This window comes from Aegilops tauschii, chromosome 6 (genome assembly GCF_002575655.3).
Source record: "Aegilops tauschii subsp. strangulata cultivar AL8/78 chromosome 6, Aet v6.0, whole genome shotgun sequence".
Lineage (NCBI taxonomy): Eukaryota > Viridiplantae > Streptophyta > Magnoliopsida > Poales > Poaceae > Aegilops > Aegilops tauschii.
In genome coordinates, this window is record NC_053040.3 from 435,496,474 (window position 1) to 435,512,142 (window position 15,669).

Below are 15,669 nucleotides of genomic sequence, written 5' to 3' on the forward strand. Positions count from 1 at the left end.
CTGGTTGGGTGATCTCGACGATCAAAGGTGATCGGGAATGACGACCACGGATTGAATTTTGGGACGACTGGCTCTACCGCGTAGACGTCCCTGAGTGCGCGCTTGCGCTCCCTTTTGGGGATGTGTGTAGCATATATCATATTCACCGCTTTGACTCGAGGGGGAACTTTTTCTGTCCTCCAGTGTTCAGCTGCCGGGGCTCTTCGTCGTCGTCCTCGCATTGCGATCCCGTTTCCTTGCTCTCGGCATTTGACTTGCTGGCTTGCTGGAAAACACAGCAATCTCTATTGGTATGATTAGCTTGTTTGTCTAGGGTGCCATGTATCTGGCATGGACGATCAAGTATGCGGTCCAGGCTGGATGGTCCCTCGTTGTTCCTTTTATAAGGCTTCTTTCGCTGGCCGGACTTGGAGCCACTGAATCCGGCGTGAACCGTAGTGTCATCGGTGTTATCGCCATTGCTTCGGCGTTTGTGTCTATTGCGTCGGAGCTTGCTGGTGCTGTTTTTGGCCTTGGAGGGGCCTGTCTCGATGGCTGTGTTTTTGCTACGAGCCAGCCAGCTGTCCTCTCTCGCACGCAAAAGCGGGTCATAAGCGCCGTGAGGGCTGCCATGGATTTCGGCTTTTCTTGGCCGAGGCGGCGGGCAAGCCATTCGTCGCGGATGCTGTGTTTGAAGGCCGCTAGGGCTTCGGCATCCGGACAGTCAACGATCTGGTTCTTTTTGGTTAGGAACCGAGTCCAGAATTTTCTGGCTGATTCTCCAGGTTGTTGAACTATATGACTTAAGTCATCCGCGTCTGGTGGCCGGACATAAGTACCTTGGAAGTTTTCAAGAAAAGCTTCTTCCAAGTCCTCCCAACTGCCGATGGAATTATCGGGCAGGCTATTTAACTAGTGTCTAGCTGGCCCTTTTAGTTTTAGTGGGAGGTATTTGATGGCGTGGAGGTCTTCTCCTCGGGCCATATGAATGTGTAGAATAAAATCCTCGATCCATACTGCAGGATCGGTTGTTCCGTCGTATGATTCGATATTGACGGGCTTGAACCCCTCGGGGAATTCATGATCCAGTACTTCATCTGTGAAGCAGAGGGGGTGTGCGGCGCCTCTATATCGGGCCGCATCACGGCGCACCTCCGATGAAGTCCGTCTGCGGTTATAGGCCCGGGCGTGACTAGGTTTGTCACGTCCGAATAGGTAGCCGTCATCCCGAGTCGGGAAGCGCCCTCGCGATCCGTAGATTGATCTGGTGTGTCCTGCTCTACTGTCCAGGTCCTGCCGAAGGTCGTATGTATGGTCCCGAGCTGTTCTATCTCTGTTTTTACGAGGCGGTGGGGTGGGCTGTCGTTCGGCCTGAGTTGCCGTTTTATCCCGACCGCAGGGTGGTCGGTCCGCCGCGCTATCCCGACCACGTGGTGGTCATTCCACATTGCACGAGGGAGGTATAGGATCTGGTGCCTCCTCATCGAACTGAGGTAGCAGTCTGCGCTTCGGGTAACTCTTGGCTGGGCGCTTGAGGCCGTATTCTTCGGCTGCCAGGACATCGGTCCATCTGTCAATGAGTAGGTCTTGATCGGCTTGGAGCTACTGCTGCTTTTTCTTCAGGCTTCTAGCAGTAGCTATTAGCTGGCGCTTGAAGCGCTCCTGCTCGAGGGGTGCCTCAGGCACGATGAAATCCTCGCTGTCGAGGCTCTCCTCATCCTCGGAGACTGGACGATAACTATCGTCATCCGGGTCATTGGGCATAGCCTGTTTATCAGGGTTAACTTGCCCGTTGTCTTGTTCCTCCTGTTCGGATGCTACTCCAACAGGGTCTTCATTGTTTTCGGCGTCGCCCGGAGTACTATTTTCTCCGGTGCCAGTGTTGCCATCTTTCGAGCGACGAGGCTTACAACGGCGTTTAGGGCGCCGGCGCTTGGACTGTGTCTCAGAAGGTTTGTTCGCAACTGGATCTTCTTTGTTATCGCCGCTAGCTTTTTTAGGCGTGTCAACCATGTACATATCGTACGAAGAGGTGGCCGTCCAACGTCCAGTGAATGGCGGGTCTTGGCCTTGCTCCTTGTCGGCATCGTCGTCCATACCGTCGATGTCTTCGGAGCCATAATCAAGCATGTTGGTTAAGTCATCGACAGTGGCTATGGAGTGGGTGGTGGGTGGGAAGCAAAATTCCCCATCGTCAGCCTCTAGCTCGAACCGAACATAGTTCGGCTGTGAGTCCTTCTCCAAGGACAAATTCTTTAAAGAGTTTAGCACGTCACCCAAAGGTGAGTGCTGGAAGATGTCTGCGGCACTGAATTCGAAAATCGATAACCGATCCAGCTCGGTTTCCGCAGGCGTATATGGTCCGGAACTTATAGCCGGAGACAAGTCTGGAGTTCTGTTGACGCAAATATTGCAGGGTGTCGAGTTTGTGTGCGGCTCCAACGCCGTGGACTCTGTGGCCTCGGATGGCACGATCTGCTCCGGTTTCAAGGCCGTTGCAGCAACAGGAACCATCTCCTGGATGTGTTCCGATGACAGATTTAGGTCATGTTCATCGGAGCGACGGGGAGCGATCGTCGCGGTATCGAATCCGTCGAAGATCAGGTCTCCGCGGACGTCCGCGACGTAGTTCAAGCTTCCGAATCTGACCTGATGGCTAGGGGCGTAGCTATCGATCTGCTCCAGATGGCCAAGCGAGTTGGCCCGCGGTACAAAGCCGCCGAATACAAAAATCTGTCCGGGGAGGAAGGTTTCTCCTTGGACAGCGTCACTATAGACGATCGAAGGGGTCATCGAACCTTTTTTCGACGGCACAGTGGAACTCTCAATGAAAGCACCAATGTCGGTGTCAAAACCGGTGGATCTCGGGTAGGGGGTCCCGAACTGTGTGTTTAAGGTCGATAGTAACATGAGGCGGGGGTACACGATGTTTACCCCCTACTTCCTGCTTGATTGATCTTGATGAATATGAGTGTTACAAGAGTTGATCTACCACGAGATCGTAATGGCTAAACCCTAGAAGCCTAGCCTATATGACTATGGTAATGAGTATATCCTTTCCGGACTACATCCTCCGATTTATATAGACACCGGGGGGATCTAGGGTTACATGGAGTCGGTTACATAAGAAGGAATCTTCATAGTTGGTCGCCAAGCTTGCCTTCCACGCCAAGGAGAGTCCAATCCGGACACGGGTACAGTCTTCGGCCTTCATGTCTTCACAGCCCATCAGTCCGGCCCATGGATAACAGGCCGGACGCCCGAGGACCCCTTAATCCAGGACTCCCTCACACGTCGGTAGAACCAGTCTCGCGTAAGCATACGCGTAATGTCGGTCCGGGCCGTTTCATCCAACAATACCGCCGAATCAAAGTATGACTATTATCGCCCACAACTCATTTGTGTTCTACTCGTGCATATAACATCTACACATAAATCTGGCTCTGATACCACTATTGGGGAACGCAGTAATTTCAAAAAAAAATCCTATGATCACGCAAGATCTATGTGATGCATAGCAACGAGCGGGGGAGTGTTGTCCACGTACCGCGTTACTAAACGCTTCCGCTTTCGGTCTACGAGGGTACGTGGACACACTCTCCCCGCTCGTTGCTATGCTTCTCCTAGATAGATCTTGCGTGATCGTAGGAATTTTTTTGAAATACTACGTTCCCCAACAGGTCAACCTTATCCCGAGGGGGTAAGGAGCTATTTATACCCTCAGTAGATTAGAGCCATTTGGAGCGGAAGTTTACCTACCCGGATGATCCAGATTACCATCCGGATGATCTGGACAAGGTCCGGATGATCTGGAAACGATCCCGGATGACAATGGTAAGAAAGAGCTGTGAGGTAGCCGGTTGATCCGAGAGAATGTCCGGATGATCTGGGGAAAGCCCAGATGATCCGGCTCCACCCAATAGGTTGCTGTTGTCAAGGGCCAATTACTCGGATGATCCGGGACAGGGTCCGGACGATCCGGGACTAGCCGGATGATCCAGACCAAGGTCCGGACGATCCGGGACTCAGTACGGATGATCCGGGTTCAGCCACAGGGTTCTGGTGTCAGGTGAGCCCCTAGCCGGATGATCTGGGACTAGGTCCGGATGATCTGGGCTAAGCCCGGACAATCCGAGACCTGGTCCGGATGATCCGGCTAGGAACCCCTACGTGGAGAGCATGAGGTGTAGGTTTTGGCTAAGTGGTTTTCCTAGGGGTATTTGGTCTTTATAAAACAACTCGTGAAATAACATGTGTGACAGGAGAGAGTGACCAAATGATGATACTTGAGCAAAACTTGAACATACCCCTCGGATCCCCTCTTAATATATATAGTGCGGGATCCCTATTACTCAAGAAATGTATAAAAGAAATAAACACTTCTTTTCTTGTTTGTCATCTGCTTGAGCACTACCTCATTTGATATGTCCATGATCCACATAGTTATGCCAAAGGAAACTAGTGACCTGTGTATATACTCAACAAACATGATTAGTCCCCTATATGTATTTTGTCATCAACATCAAAATATACCTTAGGGCAAGATTGCACTTTCAACCATATTCCATCTTCAGGGAGCCGCCGCCGTCTCGCCTTTCTGAGCAGGACACAAACCCTAACAGAACTCGAAAACACGTCTAAAAAATGGAGTCCTCCCACCGGCAAAGGCCGGGATCCACCGCGCCGCCATGGCCCTAAGGCCACCGGAGACGAGGCAGATCGGCAGCGGCGCCGGCGGAAGGCGGAGGAGCCCTATTTTTTTTATGGAGGAGACGACTGCGTGCAAAGCTACACGGTTCAACACAAATATTTCTTGCTATTTTGATCTGAATTGAAGATCTTGTTTATCCCAAGAAAGTGGTTTGTACAGTCCTGTTCATTCCATCTATATGAGTTTTCATCCAAACCAGCCCTATTAACGAGAAGAGTTCCTTTTAGAATGATACATGACTAACTCGATGAACATTACAAACACAATGCTTCGAATCGCAAATACAAGAAACTACAAAGTAACTCATATAACTAAGAATTACAATGAAATCTCTCAGAAAAACATTCTCCATGGCCTCAGTCTTTACAACACAAAATGCTGACGATGTTTCAGTGAAAGAAAGTTGCAATCATACTAGAACACCGATACTGCCACTCGTACACCTACACGAATTTGACTACCTTCCGATGTTTTAGAAACCATCTTGAGTCGCCCATCGAAAAGAATGAAAAGTCATGGGAGTGGAAAGTACTTGGGGCGAAGGTGATTTTCTAGAGGTATAGGTCGTCGAACCACAACATCTTCTCTAGAACGCCAAAGAATAACACCCCAAAGTCACAATAGATCACACCAACAAAGGCAACAAAAAGTACTAACACAACTCATCTGATCCATATGAATGAATCTACAAGGGTATAAACCTAAAATTCACAAGATTGGGGGACACCAAACATGCAAAGACACACCCCGGTGGTCTGAGATGTCGATGAAAACCATATAAATAAAGCTAATTTAGCTTCTGAATATGCCTATGAAAGTCTTAGATATGTGGCATATTATATTCTCCCACTCAAAAGCCTTACAGGGCCGCCTTGGCCTAGTTTGATGCGCAGCACACCCCAGTGGTCTGAGATTTTAAATTCAAATGGTCCGGCATGGTGGTTCAGTCGTTGTATTTGTGCTCGATGTAGCTTCTAGATGGACTGAGTGGGTGATGAGTTTCTTCTTCACTGCTCCTTGTGTCATTTTCGTGTTTTCAAAATTCGATCCTTCGGTCCTAAGGAATGGAAAAAATAGTGTTCTAACATATTTACTATCACGCTTCTTCGGATGTTACGCTATAGCGGACGTGGAGTATTTGAGCTCGAACTCAAATGAGCCCGCATGAACAGTACAATAAAAAACTCAAAAAAATAAAAAATAAAAACTGAATTTTTTGTGGTGAACTTTGACAAATATTCGAAGTGCTTGCAAATTTTCATCATGAGATCACATTCGAGGAAGGCGTGACAAAAGAAATATAAAAAGGATGCTCTGAAAATGCTACTTTCGAAAGCATTTTGGAGCACTAATTTGTTTTTTTGCCACACCTTCCACGAATGTGGTCTCATTATGAAAATTTGCAAACACTTAGAACATTTGTCAAAGTATATCACAGAAAAATTCAGATTTTTTTGAATTTACTGTTCTACCAAACTCAAAAGGGTACTTTCCCACTATAGCGTGTTATATTGAGATATCGTTTTTCGTAAAAAAAAGAATTGTCAAATATATCCCAACTAGTAAGAGACACATGCTTTGCACGTCATGAACTTTGTTCCATCATATTCACTTTGAAAAAATTATTTAATTTTGACATCCTCCGAACTGAAACACACCCTCTGTTTCTAAATATAAGACGTCTTGGCAGTTCAATATAAACTACAAAAATGTCTTATATTTAGAAACAGAAGTAGTTGTATACACGATCCAAGCTGCACTTAATACTACTGCTAGTAAGAGACACCCGCTTTTCACTCATAAACTTCTTCTCTCCTATTCACTTTGAAAAAATAATTTAATTACAATAGCCTCCCAAGTGAAAGAGTATACACCATGCACGCAAATACTTGGAAAATATGTACCTTCTGTCCTCGTAGTGATATGAGTTGTTGTGGTCTGGCTAATATTGGGTTGCGTAATATCACTTATTTCTACCGTGATTTTGTCTCCCTCATCTTTTTTTAGTGAAAGCCCCCCCCCCCAGCCCCATTTTTATAGAATGAAGCAAACAGCACTAAAAACCAGAGCAAGTCAACTACTTAAAAGATGACCAAGGGCTTCACTTTTAAACATTTTACAACCCAAACTGAGAACAGAAACACAAGCCAACATCAGCCAGTCGTTGCGTCGATCTCCTCCTCGCCGGGTCCTCCGATCATCTCCATGCAATCCGAAGCACTTCTCCACGCCGCTTGTCCAGAGAAGGATGCAGCGTTGCAGCAAGGTTGCATGAGCATCGTTACAGAGAACTTTCCATTGGTGCAGAAAATGACTTAGCATTGCAAGAATGCAGTTGACATTTCGCCAGGTACGCCCCTGAAAACAGAATTCCTTTCTCAATTTCCACAAGCTCCACAAGGAGGCGACAATCACCATATTCAACACCGAATTCTTTTTAACTGAATGCCAAAAAGCACAAATATCATCAAATCCAGAAAATAGGCTAATATCAAAGAATTCAGAGACGGAGTTCCAAATATGTCGAGCTACAACGCAATCAAACAACAGATGATGAACATATTCATTCTCATTGCAGAAAAGACAAGAGGGGTCATCCACCTGCCTTCGTTTAGCCAGATTATCCCTAGTAAGCACCTTGTTATGTATGCACAACCAGAGGAAAACATGAATCTTTAATGGGCAAAGTACTTTCCAGAGTTTATCATTGACAACAGAAAGTACACCTCCAAAGTTAATTTTTGCATAAAAAGATTTCGCCGAGTAGACACCATTAGGTTCCAACGACAGATTGGAGTATCTATCTCCTCTCGAAGAGGGAAATTGTGGACTAGAGTCACTAATTGTTCCCAGAGCACCATCCCAGCCCGGTCCACACACCTTCTAAATGATAATTTCAGATTAGTTCCATCCCAGACCTGGGCAACTGTGCAATCGGTCTGGTTGCAAATACTACACAAATCCCAGAACTGCACCTTAAGGGAACAATCCCCAACCCAAATATCATGCCAGAAACTAATGAGCTTTCCATTTCCTAATTTTCACACATAATATGTTTTGGGTGCAGATAAAGCCCATGTAACACTCTTCCAGAAAAACAGAGCCCACACCCCTTGTTTTGCCCAAAGCATATTAGGTGAATCCACCTTGTACTCATATGAGATAATATTTTTCCAGTCCTTATCAACATTATCAAAAAAATCTTTTCCCCACGAAGTCAGCAAGGCCATATTCAACTCTCTAAGGTTGGAAATACCCAACCTCCAAATTATTTCTTTCTGGAGATCAAACCCCAATTAGCTAAATGATACTTGTGCAGTTCACCAAGATTACCCCAAAAGAAATGGGCCATCTGGGAATTAATAGCATTAATAGCCCATTTAGGGAATTTGATCATAGCCATGAGATAGGTGTTAGGAATAAGCAACTTGTATTCCCATGAGGCCATAGGCCGATATATATACATGTACAGGTGTGGTACATATGCAGGAAACCCCTTATACTACGGGATAAATACGAAGGGGTATACATGACTTATACTATAACTCTAACACCCCCCCCTCAAACTCATGGTGGAGGGACAACACTGAGTTTGGAGAGATAAAAGCCATGTTGTGCTCTAGTCTGGGCCTTCGTCAGGAAATCCGCCAACTGTAACTCGGAAGGCACATACTGAAGAGCAACGACCTGATCTTGCACAGCAGCGCGCACATAGAAAGCATCAACACCAATATGCTTGGTGAGCTCATGCTTCACAGGATCACGCGCAATGCTAATAGCACCTGTACTGTCAGATAGGAGCATAGTCGGTGTAGTGACAGAAACACCAAAGTCCTGAAGTAACCACCGTAACCAAGTCACCTCTGCCGTCAAAAGAGCCATAGCTCGCAACTCAGCCTCAGCACTCGAACGGGAAACTGCAATCTGTTTCTTCGTCTTCCAGGCAATGAGAGAACCGCCAAGAAAAACACAGTAGGCAGAAAGCGAACGGCGATCAGAAGGATCACTAGCCCACGTAGCATCCGCATAGGCCTGAAGCTGTAAAGAACTGGAGCTAGGAAAGAAGAGACGGTGAGAGATCGTGCCCCGAAGATATCGGAGAACACGAAGGAGATGACCATAATGAACCGATGTGGGAGCAGAAACAAACTGACTCAGAATATGAACCGGATAAGAGATGTCCGGACGAGTGACAGCTAGATAGACAAGACTGCCAACAAGATGACGATAACGCGTCGGGTCAGGGAGAGGATCACCATGAGTAGCACGAAGGTGAACATTGAGCTCCATAGGAGTCTCAACAGTGCGCTCGTCGGAAAGAGCAGCACGAGCAAGAAGATCCCGGATATACTTTTCCTGGGATATGAAAAAGCCATCAGAGGTAGAAGAGACTTCAATCCCAAGAAAATAGCGAAGAGGCCCAAGATCAGACATAAGAAACTGCTCACTAAGACGGGCCTTTACAAAGGCAATATACTCGGGATCATCCCCAGTGATGACCATATCATCAACATAGAGAAGAAGAAGAGTCCGGCCACGAGGAGAAAGGTGAATGAACAATGCAGGATCGTGAACACTTGCTGAAAAACCAGCAGTAGTGACCACAGAAGCAAAACGCTCAAACCAAGCGCGAGGGGCTTGCTTAAGGCCATAGAGAGAGCGACGAAGACGACACACCATGCCATCAGGAACAGAATACCCAGGTGGTGGCTGCATGTACACCTCCTCACGCAGCTCACCATTAAGAAAGGCATTCTTAACATCAAGCTGAGATATAGACCAGTGGCGTGCAGAGGCAACGGCAAGAAGTGTACGAATAGTGGTCATATGGGCCACAGGAGCAAAAGTCTCATCATAATCACGACCATGCTCCTGCTGAAAACCACGAGCCACGAGACGAGCTTTGTGACGCTCAAGAGAACCATCGGAGCGAGTCTTAACCTTGTAGACCCACTTACAAGTGATGGGACGAACCCCGGGAGGAAGAGAAACAAGATCCCAGGTACCAGTGCGTTCAAGAGCAGCAATCTCCTCTGCCATCGCAAACTGCCATTCAGGATGAACAACAGCCTGACGGTAAGAAGTCGGCTCAAGAACAGCAGCACCAGCGGTGGGAAATCCAAAGCGATCAACAGGCGGACGAGGACGAGAACGCAAGCCATAAGTAGGCTGAGAGGAAGAGGACGACTCATCCAAGGAAGCATCCACAGGTCGTGAACGACGAGTGTAATGCTGAGGAAGAGATGGAACAAGAGAAGGAGGAATCGCCAAGGTAGAATCAGGGGGTGGCGACGAAGAAGTCACCGGAGATGAAGGTGTAGAATCCGGTGACATGCTAGGTGAGGAGACCGGGGAAGATGGTGGCGGTGAATCGACAAGGGGTGAAGAAGCAGAGGGAGTGGGACGAATAGGCACAGGCGCGACGGGAGTGATAGGGGAGTCAGGAAAAGTGAGAAAAGAGATCCTCCACGGAAAAGACCGAGGAAGATGGGCGTGGGTAAAAAGGACGAGACTCATCAAAAGTCACATCTCGAGAGATACGCATCCGACGACCGACAGGATCCCAACAACGATAGCCCTTATGCTCATCACTGTAGCCTAAGAAGACACACTCAACAGACTGAGCGGTCAGTTTGGTGCGTTCGCGAGGGGCAAGAAGAACATAGCAAACACAACCAAACAAGCGAAGCATCGAATAGTCGGGAGAGCGATCAAACAGACGCTCAAAAGGAACACCACCCTGCAAAGCAGCAGATGGCTGAAGGTTGATGAGATAGACAGAAGTGGAGATAGCCTCGGCCCAAAAATGAGGCGGAAGAGAGGCGGCGATCATCATAGCACGAGCCGTCTCAAGAAGGTGACGATGCTTGCGCTCAGACACACCATTCTGAGCATGAGCACCAGGACAAGAGAACTGGGCAAGAGTACCCTGCTCAGCAAGGACACCACGCAACATCTTAGAGATATACTCACCAGCGGAGTCAGCACGAAAAACACGAATAGGTGAAGAGAACTGAGTATGAACCATGGCAGCAAAACGCTTATAAATAGACAACACCTCACTACGTGAAGTCATGAAATAAAGCCATGTGTAACGTGAAAAATCATCGATGAAAATAATATAGTATTTATGACCACCTTTCGAAGTGAAAGGAGCCGGACCCCATACATCAGAATGGACTAAATCGAAAGGACGCTGAGACACTGACTCACTATGAGAATATGGTAGCTGAATCTGCTTGCCAAGACAACAACCCTGACACTCTAAAGAGACATCTCCTGAGACAGACCCCAGAAGGCCTCGACGAACTAAAGACGATAATCGAGAACCACACAGATGACCAAGTCGATGATGCCACTGCTTGAAGGAACCAGTAACAGAAGCGACATCAGCGGAGGAACTAGCGATGGTGGTGGCAGCGGAAGGAACATGAAGCCAGTCCAACTCCCAAAGACCCTGAGAATCACGGCGGCGAGGGCCAGCCCCAACCAGAGTGTGCGTGCGACGATCCTGGACAGAACAAGAGTCAACATCAAGGATGACACGACAACCAGAATCAGTAAGTTGACCGGCAGAAAACAGATTCATGGTAAGTCGAGGAACATGAGCAACATCAGGAACAGAATAAGAAGGAGTAGAAAGATGGCCTCTACTGGCAACAGAAAGTGGAGTACCATCAGCAGTAAAGACATGAACAGGAGAATCCAGCGAGCGAAGAGAAGACAAAGCGGAAGAATGAGAAGACATATGAAAAGAAGCTCCAGAATCCAGAACCCATGGGGATGTACCTGACTGTGTAGAGGGCGAGTGCTCAGTGCGGGAAGCATCAGTCACAGAACCAGCAGTACCCGTCGAGGAAGAACCTGAAGCCGCGAGCAGACGCTTAAGTCTCAGAATATCCTGCTCGGTCAAAGCAATGGCTGAAGCTGGCGAGGGAGATGACGCAGTCCCTGATGATCGCGCCTTGCGCAGGTGTTTCCGCTTGGTGTAGCACTGTGACTCAATATGACCATCATTCTTGCAGTAGTCACAATGTGAACGGGGGCGACCTAAGCCTCCAAAAGGAGTGGGCAAGAGCGGTGGAGCACTCGAGCGAGAATGAAGCGATGCAGCAGGTGGAGTGGAAGAAACCCGAGTAGCGAGCACAGAGGGAACCTCCAGCAAACCAGCACCACGTAGGCGAGTCTCCTCAGCACGAATCTCTGAAAGTGCCTCCATGAGAGAAATACGGCCACGAGCAAGCAACTGAGCACGCCGGGGCTCAAACTCCTTACGGAGCCGAGACAAGAACTCGTAGACGCGATGAAACTCCAAATCAGCCTGGACAGCCTGGCAGCAGGGGCAAGTACGACAACCAGCACTGCGGAGAGAATCAAGCTGGCGCCAGATAGCAGAACTCTGTGCATAAAAGTCATCAACAGTAGAGTCACCCTGCTGAAGAGCATGCTCCTGACGAACCACAGAAAGGTATAAGGCATCACCAGAGGGCTCATAGCGCTGACGAAAACAGGTCCACATCTGGAAGACAGTAGGAAGACCCAGAAACTCAGAAGCAAACTGAGGCAGAACACTAGCAGTGAGAACAGCTGCAGCACGAGCATCATCATCAAGCCACTGGGTGTAAATAGACAAAGCACCATGATACGTCTGAAGAGCCTCCTCATAAGCCAAAGCCCTCTCATCATAGGCATGATCAGCAGCCTCATCAGCAACCTTAGCCGCATCCTTGGCGGCCTGATTAGCATCCGGAGGAAGAACCAGTGGAGTCGGCGGAGTAGGGGCCACCGGAGGAACCGGACGGGGCGGACAGCAGACCTCGCCAGAAAGAACACCCCAGAGACAGATGCCACGCATGTGAATGCGCATGAAGCCAGCGAACTCGGTGTAGTTGGTACCATCGAAGATCACCGGACAGCGAGGGACAGCAACGTAGCCTGATGCAGGAGACATTTTTTTTGCAAAGATCCAAAACTAGCAGAGGCCGGACGAGGACGGCGGCTGGGAACGAAAGCCGGCGCAGCAGACCTCAGCGCCTGGGCAGGAGCAGCGGCCTGGCGGGAGAGGCGCTGGCGGGAGCCGCGTTCTGGCGAGAGCGGCGGGCGGGAGCCGCGTTCTGGCGGGAGCGGCGGGCGGGAGATGGCGGGAGCGGCGGGCGGGAGATGCGGCCGGGAGCAGCAGACGGGAGCTGGCGGACGAGCCCGGGCGGGATCTGGCGGCCGGGCGACGGGAGTTGGCGGGCGGGAGCAGGAGGGAGCCGGCGACTTCGATCGGGAGCAGGGAGGACGGAGCAGCCCAGCGTGGAGGCCGATCGAGAGGAGAGAGAGCCGGCGGCTCCCTCCTGCTCCCGACCTAGCTCTGATACCATGTTAGGAATAAGCAACTTGTATTCCCATGAGGCCATAGGCCGATATATATACATGTACAGGTGTGGTACATATGCAGGAAACCCCTTATACTACGAGATAAATACGAAGGGGTATACATGACTTATACTATAACTCTAACAATAGGCAGGGATACTGATAACACAAGCACATATGAGAATAATCTTGCCCTTATAAGTAAGGAATCTCCCTAACCACCCAGTAATATTTTTAAGAAAAAAGTCCATTTACTACCCTGAATAAAGTCGGTGGTTCACTTTACCCCCTGATCTATTTTTCGGCTTCTTTTACCCCCCAAACAAACCCAAATCGGACAAAACACCTCCCTGGCTGGTTTTTTCTGCACTCTCTGCTGATGTGGCACTAGTCAACGACGGTTTTGACCTGGGTGGGGCCCCCTTGTCAGGTTTCTCTTTCTCTCTCTCTCTCTAGGTCAGAACCGCCGCCGACGAAGGAGCTCGCCCCGAGCCCGAGCCACCCGTGCCCCACCTCCCTCACCACGTCGCCCAGGAGCGGCCGCCCTCTCCTCGCCATCGCGCCGGCGTCCTGCCAGAGGAGCCTCGTCCCGCGCCGCCGCAGATTGCCCCGCCCCCGCGCCGCCGTTGCCTCGCCGACCCCGCCGACCATGCCATCCCGCCGCCGCCCGAGCCCGCCCCGAGTACCCACCGCTGGTGGTTGCCACCACCGCCTCCACCCCGTGCGCCACCATCTCCTGCCAACCCCGCCTGGCCCTGCTCCGCTCGCCGGCGCGCCACCGCCTCCTGTCGACCCCACCGGCCACGCCATCCCGCCGCCGCACGAGCCCGCCCCAAGTACCCACCGCCTATGGTTGCCACCACCGCCTCGGCCCCGTGCGCCACCGCCTCCTGCCGACCCCGCCTGACCCTACTCTGCTCGCCGGCGGGAGAGAGAGAGAGAGAGAAACCTGACAAGAGGGCCCCACCCAGGTCAAAACCGCCGTTGACTAGTGCCACATCAGTAGAGGGTGGAGAAAAACCAGCCAGGGGGTGTTTTGTCCGGTTTGGGTTTGTTTGGGGGGTAAAAGAAGCCAAAAAATAGATCAGGGGGTAAAGTGAACCACCCACTTTATTCAGGGTAGTAAAATGGACTTTTTTCTATTTTTAATGATTCTATCAATAATAGGTTGTATCAATAATAGTGCACAGGCACTCCCAGGTATTTGGTAGGGAAGGAATCAAGCTTACAACAAAACATTTGTGCAATTTCCTTGGCCACATCCTCCTCAACATTGATGGTCATTAGGTCACTCTTATGAAAGTTGATTCTCATCCCTGCAAGATTTTCAAAGCACGACAAAAGCCATTTAAAGTTGTCCCCCTCATCTATACTCACGAGTTATCTGAATATATGTATTTCCCTATTCTGGAGCCACCCTCCAATATCTTACCCGATAACAATAATGTTTTATCTACGATGCATTTGTTGGTACAATGCCTCTATGTTGTCTGGGTTGTTGAGTTCTGATAATAGATGTCTTCCTTGATGAAAGTACTCCAGTCCAGTTGGGTCGGATCAGTGGTTTTTGAGTGGAAGTGCTTGTTTCTAAGCAATTCATGCCAAAACCATCCGCAGTAAGTACTTTGTACAATGATTTATCGAACAAACACCTATGTTTGATATCAATGTCTTTTACCACAAAGGCCAAGGTCACCATGGTCTTTTTGGTTGCAAATCAGACCCCACCTTGTCAAAGAGAAAATCTAGTAAACGCAACGTGCATGCAGCCCAAACTTCAGCTAGTGTACTCCCTCCGGTCCTTTTTAGTTCGCATATACTAAGATTTGTCTGAAGTCAAACCTCGTAAACTTTGACCAAGTTTATAGAAAAAATACCAACATTCAAAAAGTGAAATCAACAACATTAGATACGTCATGACTTTACTTTTCATATTCTATAAATCTAGCATTGTAAATGTTAATATTTTTTCATATAAATATGGCCAAACTTTACGAAGTTTTTTTTTTTGAATTTTCACCAGGGGAGGGGGGGATTTCTCCACCTGAATTGTATTCATTTGCCTATAAGGCTTTTGCAGCCTATCCGCAAGATAGGTTCAAGTGAACCAGAGGTACATGGGGCACAAGGGAGAAGAGATAAACAGAAAACAACGCACGCCAACAACACACATAACAGAGGGAACAACGAGGGAAAACACAACAAAGAGCACCAAAGGAGAAATCTAACGGCATTGGCCAGTCGGACCAAACCACGACACTGCATCGTCGACGCAATCGAAAGGCTCCACGCATCCGAGACTGCACAACGCCGCGACACCACCTGTGTCACGGGGCACCTTCGAAGGGACACGCGAGGCCGAGACGACGCCACGACACCTGTGTGCCACCGGCATAGTTGAAGGGCATCGCCTAGCAAACCAAACCGCGACACTGCACCATCGACGCAATCCAAAGGCACCTCACAACCGAGACTGCACGATGCCATGACACCACCTGTGTCAGGGGTACATTCGAAAGGTTATGCAAGGCTGAGACGACCCCACACCACCTGTGTGCCGACGGCGTAGCCGCAGGGCACCGCCAAGCAGAGACGCACCAAGGAGCACTCGAGCACGA